Genomic DNA, 7,075 nt, shown 5'->3' with positions numbered 1-7,075 from the left:
TCGTACTATTAAGAGGGGCACAAGAAAATTAACTAGCATGGAAGACAATTAAAAGTGGTTCGGTGGTTAGGAGAGTGATGTTACACCAGCCAAATAGGGAATGCTAAAGTTTTAAAGTTTATTTGGATTAACATAATAATAAAGTGCACAGAGTTGGTTCCTGTTTGTAAGCATTTATTTTATTGGGGTAAGCATGTATTTGAACTTACGGGGGAAACAAAATAAAAACACAAGGATTATTTTTGGACAAAAAAAGCAAAGTGGCTAACTCAGGGCCATGTGGGTCCCAAGAGAGGCCAACCTAGGTGCATGGGCCCACCAGGGCTTTGACGTTCGCCTTCGGTGCCCTCTAGCTTATGCATACATCAAAATACTGAGCAATATTTATTGTGTAGTTTTTCACCGTCGTCACTTCGCGGTCTAATGTGGTCTCATCTTCAATCATGTTTTGTTACTTTGTCGGAGGGGGAATCATCGCCATCTTCACCAACATCAATCCTTGTCGCTCTCATGTGTGAGAAGCCATTCTCTAGACTATGGGTTTATAGCAGCAATCATAATGTAATGTATCATTTATTTTGTGATACAATGATCACATGAGCTGTCCTAAATGATTGCGATCCTTCTATTGTATTTTTAGCAGAAATGTTTTCGATGTGATGAATTGTTCTTTATATATAGATTATGTGTGATGCCTTTGCACGAGTTATATTTGCATATTTTCTCTCATTATTTGTTTACTCTAGGCTAGCTTAGATTAATGATCGATAGAGGCAGTGGTATGCATTAGTTAGGTCTAATATTACGTGTAATCTACCCGGTGACAACAAGTAAAAAATACATGTATTGTTTTATTACCAATAAGATTAAAAACATAGTAAACTTGTTTGTTTCGATGATGAGTTCCGAGGCTTGCGGGGATATTATCAATATTATGTCTCCTTCCTCAGGATAATGCACTATTTTATTACTTAATTATTGAACATATATGTTTGTTAATGGTCTTTGGTTGGACTATTAGCTATACGTGCGGATGGGTTTTGAGAACTCACACAATGGTTGATTTCCAGGAGCCATAGCTCCATTATTGCTCGTTGTCTAGTCACCTCCAACAAGTTGTCGGATCTTCAAGTCAAAGGGCGACCAATTTCATTCCTCCTGGCTCTTGGCCATGATGCCAGGACATTCCTGCTTCATGTTGGAGTCCATGCCATGGTGACATGGAGGTTTCATAGGTCTAAGTGATGCTGCCCCTGCCCTCGGCAAGACTGAGTCCATTTGGGAGCATATCAGACTTGATTGCAATCTCCTTTCTTTATTCCAGGTCTCTTTGTACTATCCAGTGACTTGTTTGTAATTTTTAGAGTACATTCATGCTTATCTATTGCAAAATGTACTCTCATGATTATCTAATGAGGGACTTGTTCAAAAAAACTATTTCATTTTTTTCTCTATTGAAATAGGAAATTTCATTAAGCCCAAGGAAAAATTACATCCACCTCTCCACAACACGAGGCAAGTCAATTGTGTTCATAGCCAATCTGGCACACCGTCCCATAGCCAAGTGTTGGAAATATGCCATAGTGGAAATAATATTTGTATTATTTGTTTGCACATTTATAATTAAGAGTTTACATTCTATGCTGTAACTACTATGATTCTTGAATATGTGATTCGGATGAAAACTCATATGCATGTGTAGAAATGATAATGATGAAACATGCTTGTTAGTCTTACCTTTAGGACTAGCTCAAGTGTTGTGTGATGATCATGTTATACTGATCATGGGTATTTGGTTAAGTGTAACGAGGATACCGAACAACATTGAGAGTATGATTTTAGAAGAGCGATCATATTGAATTGACCCAACTTATTTGTTATACTTTGAGATGTAATCGTCACAAGTTTATTGATATAACATAGAGAGTTAATGTATGCTATAGTTCGTCAGACCATGAGAGTATCGTGGTCATGTCATACCGGATGATGGACTTTGGGGTTTCTCAAACATCATCTCTAACATGGTGATCACAATGGCAACTTTTATGTTCATCGGAAAGTGAGACGAGGGGCTAGATAGCTCAAGAGTGGGATTTGCTCCTCTGGCGATGGAGAGATATTCTTAGGGCCCTCTGTTGGAAATATGCCCTAGAGGCAATAATAAAAGTATTATTATATTTCATTGTTCATGATAATTGTCTTTTATTCATGCTATAACTGTATTATCCGGAAATCGTAATACACGTGTGAATACTTAGACCACACAATGTCCCTGGTAAGCCTCTAGTTGACCAGCTCGTTGTGATCAACAGATAGTCATGGTTTCCTGACTATGGACATTGGATGTCGTTGATAACGGGATCACATCATTAGGAGAATGATGTGATGGACAAGACCCAATCCTAAGCATAGCATAAAAGATCGTGTAGTTCGTTTTGCTAGAGCTTTGCAAGTGTCAAGTATCTCTTCCTTCGACCATGAGATCGTGTAATTCCCGGATACCGTAAGAGTGCCTTGGGTGTACCAAACGTCACAACGTAACTGGGTGACTATAAAGGTGCATTACAGGTATCTCCGAAAGTAGCTGTTGGGTTGACACGGATCGAGACTGGGATTTGTCACTCCGTATGACGGAGAGGTATCTCTGGGCCCACTCGGTAATGCATCATCATATTGAGCTCAATGTGACCAAGGTGTTGGACACGGGATCATGCATTATGGTACGAGTAAAGTGACTTGCCGGTAACGAGACTGAACAAGGTATTGGGATACCGACGATCGAGTCTCGGGCAAGTAACGTACCGATTGACAAAGGGAATTGCATACAGGGTTTGATCGAATCCTCGACATAGTGGTTCATCCGATGACAACATCGAGGAGCATGTGGGAGCCATCATGGGTATCCAGATCCCGCTGATGGTTATTGACTGAGAGCGTCTCGGTCATGTCTGCATGTCTCCCGAACCCGTAGGGTCTACACACTTAAGGTTCGGTGACGCTAGGTTTATGAAGATATGTATATGCAGAAACCCGAATGTTGTTCGGAGTCCCGGATGAGATCCCGGACGTCACGAGGAGTTCCGGAATGGTCCGGAGGTAAATAATTATATATATGAAGTGCTATTTCGGGCACCGGGACAAGTTTCGGGGTTATCGGTATTGTACCGGGACCACCGGAAGGGTCCCGGGGGTCCACCGGGTGGGGTCACCTGTCCCGGGGGGCCACATGGGCTGTAGGGGGTGCGCCTTGGCCATCATGGGCCAAGGGCACCAGCCCCTATAGGCCCATGCGCCTAGGGTTTCCCCCTAGGAGGAGTCCTAGTGGTGGAAGGCACCCCTAGGTGCCTTGGGGGGGAGGGAAACCTCCCCTAGGCCGCCGCCCCCCTAGTAGATCTCATCTACTAGGGCCGGCGCCCCCCCCCTTGGCACCCCTATGTATAGGGGGGGAGGAGAACACACCAGCCCCTGGCGCCTCCACCTTCCCCCGTTACGTCTCTCCCTCGCAGTCTCGGCGAAGCCCTGCTGCTGTGACGCCCTGCATCCACCACCATGCCGTCGTGCTGCTGGATCTTCATCAACCTCTCCTTCCCCCTTGCTGGATCAAGAAGGAGGAGATGTCTCCCGTCCCGTACGTGTGTTGAACGCGGAGGTGCCGTCCGTTCGGCGCTGGTCATCGGTGATTTGGATCACGTCGAGTACGACTACATCATCACCTTGCAAGCTTCCGCACGCGATCTACAAGTGGTATGTAGATGCAAACTCTCTCCCTAGACTCGTTGCTTAGATGAACTCATAGATGGATCTTGGTGAAACCGTAGGAAAATTTTTATTTTCTGCAACGTTCCCCAACAGTGGCATCATGAGCTAGGTTTATGCGTAGTTCTCTTTGCACGAGTAGAACACAACTTTGTTGTGGGCGTGGATTTTGTCATCTTACTTGCCTCTACTAGTCTTTTCTTGCTCAACGGTATTGTGGGATGAAGCGGCCCGGACCAACCTTACACGTACACTTACGTGAGACCGGTTCCACCGACTGACATGCACAAGTTGCATAAGGTGGCTGGCGGGTGTCTGTCTCTCCCACCTTAGTTGGAGCGGAATCGATGAACAGGGCCCTTATGAAGGGTAAATAGAAGTTGACAAAATCACGTTGTGGTGATTCGTAGGTAAGAAAACGTTCTTGCTAGAACCCAATTGCAGCCACGTAAAAGATGCAACAACAATTAGAGGACGTCTAACTTGTTTTTGCAGCGATTGATCATGTGATGTGATATGGCCAGAAGTTGTGATGAATGATGAATTGTGATGTATGAGATCATGTTCTTTGTAATAGGATTCACGACTTGCATGTCGATGAGTATGACAACCGGCAGGAGCCATAGGAGTTGTCATTATTTTTTGTATGACCTGCGTGTCATTGAATAACGTCATGTAAACTACTTTACTTTATTGCTAAACGTTAGTCATAGAAGTAGAAGTAGTCATTGGCGTGACAACTTCATGAAGACACGGTGATGGAGATCATGACGATGGAGATCATGGTGTCAAGCCGGTGACAAGATGATCATGGAGCCCCGAAGATGAAGATCAATGGAGCTATATGATATTGGCCATATCATGTCACAACTATATAATTGCATGTGATCTTTATTATGTATTATGCATCTTGTTTACTTAGGACGACGGTAGTAAATAAGATGATCCCTTATAAAATTTCAAGAAGTGTTCTCCCCTAACTGTGCACCGTTGCTACAGTTCGTCGTTTCTAAGCACCACGTGATGATCGGGTGTGATGGATTCTTACATTCACATACAACGGGTGTAAGACAGTTTTACACAGCGAAAACACTTAGGGTTAACTTGACGAGCCTAGCATGTGCAGACATGGCCTCGGAACACGGAGACCGAAAGGTCGAACACGAGTCGTATGGAAGATACAATCAACATGAAAATGTTCACCGACGATGACTAGTCCGTCTCACATGATGATCGGACACGGGCTAGTCGACTCGGATCGTGTAACACTTGACTAAAGGGATGTCTAATCTAAGTGGGAGTTCATAATTTGATTAGAACTTTATTATCATGAACTTAGTATAAAACCTTTGCAAATATGTCTTGTAGATCAATGGCCAACGCTAATGTCAACATGAACTTCAACGCGTTCCTAGAGAAAACCAAGCTGAAAGATGATGGCAGCAACTATACGGACTGGGTCCGGAACCTGAGGATCATCCTCATAGCTGCCAGGAAACAATATGTCCTAGAAGGACCGCTAGGTGACGCTCCCGTCCCAGAGAACCAAGACATTATGAATGCTTGGCAGTCTCGCGCTGATGATTACTCCCTCGTTCAGTGCGGCATGCTTTACAGCTTAGAACCGGGGCTCCAAAAGCGTTTTGAGCATCACGGAGCATATGAGATGTTCGAAGAGCTGAAACTAGTTTTTCAAGCTCATGCCCGGGTCGAGAGATATGATGTCTCCGACAAGTTCTACAGTTGTAAGATGGAGGAGAACAGTTCTGTCAGTGAGCACATCCTGAAGATGTCTGGGTTGCACAACCGTATGACCCAGCTGAACATTAACCTCCCAGATGAGGCGGTCATTGACAGAATCCTCCAGTCGCTCCCACCAAGCTACAAGAGCTTTGTGATGAACTACAACATGCAGGGAATGGAAAAGACCATTCCTGAAGTGTTCTCGATGCTGAAGTCAGCAGAGGCTGAAATCAAGAAAGAACATCAAGTGTTGATGGTCAATAAGACCACTAAGTTCAAGAAGGGCAAGGGTAAGAAGAACTTCAAGAAGGACGGCAAAGATGTTGCCGCGCCTGGTAAGCCAGTTACCGGGAAGAAGTCAAAGAATGGACCCAAGCCTGAGACTGAGTGCTTTTATTGCAAGGGGAAGGGTCACTGGAAGCGGAACTGCCCCAAATACTTAGCGGATAAGAAGGCCGGCAACACCAAAGGTATATTTGATATACATGTGATTGATGTGTACCTTACCAGTAATCGTAGTAACTCCTGGGTATTTGATACCGGTGTCGTTGCTCATATTTGTAACTCACAGCAGGAGCTGCGGAATAAACGGAGACTGGCAAAGGACGAGGTGACGATGCGCGTCGGGAATGGTTCCAGAGTCGATGTGATCGCCGTCGGCACGCTGCCTCTACATTTACCTACGGGATTAGTTTTGAACCTTAATAATTGTTATTTAGTGCCAAGTTTGAGCATGAACATTGTATCTGGATCTCGTTTAATACGAGATGGCTACTCATTTAAGTCTGAGAATAATGGTTGTTCGATTTATATGAGAGATATGTTTTATGGTCATGCTCCGATGGTCAATGGTTTATTCTTAATGAATCTCGAGCGTAATATTACACATGTTCATAGTGTAGATGCCAAAAGATTTAAAGTTGATAACGATAGTCCCACATACTTGTGGCACTGCCGCCTTGGTCACATTGGTGTCAAGCGCATGAAGAAGCTCCATGCCGATGGACTTTTAGAGTCTCTTGATTATGAATCGTTTGACACGTGCGGACCATGCCTCTTAGGTAAAATGACCAAGACTCCGTTCTCCGGAACAATGGAGCGAGCAACCAACTTGTTGGAAATCATACATACCGATGTGTGCGGTCCAATGAGCGTTGAGGCTCGCGGAGGATATCGTTATGTTCTCACTCTCACAGATGACTTGAGTAGATATGGGTATGTCTACTTAATGAAACACAAGTCTGAGACCTTTGAAAAGTTCAAGGAATTTCAGAATGAGGTGGAGAATCAACGTGACCGAAAGATAAAATTCTTACGATCAGATCGTGGAGGAGAATACTTAAGTCACGAATTTGGTACACACTTAAAGAAATGTGGAATCGTTTCACAGCTCATGCCGCCTGGAACACCTCAGCGAAACGGTGTGTCCGAACGTCGTAATCGCACTCTATTAGATATGGTGCGGTCTATGATGTCTCTTACCGATTTACCGCTATCATTTTGGGGATACGCTCTAGAGACAGCTACATTCACTTTAAATAGGGCACCGTCTAAATCCGTTGAGACGACACCGTAT

Source organism: Triticum aestivum, chromosome 4A (genome assembly GCF_018294505.1).
Source record: "Triticum aestivum cultivar Chinese Spring chromosome 4A, IWGSC CS RefSeq v2.1, whole genome shotgun sequence".
Lineage (NCBI taxonomy): Eukaryota > Viridiplantae > Streptophyta > Magnoliopsida > Poales > Poaceae > Triticum > Triticum aestivum.
Note: the sequence above shows the minus strand (reverse complement) of the source record.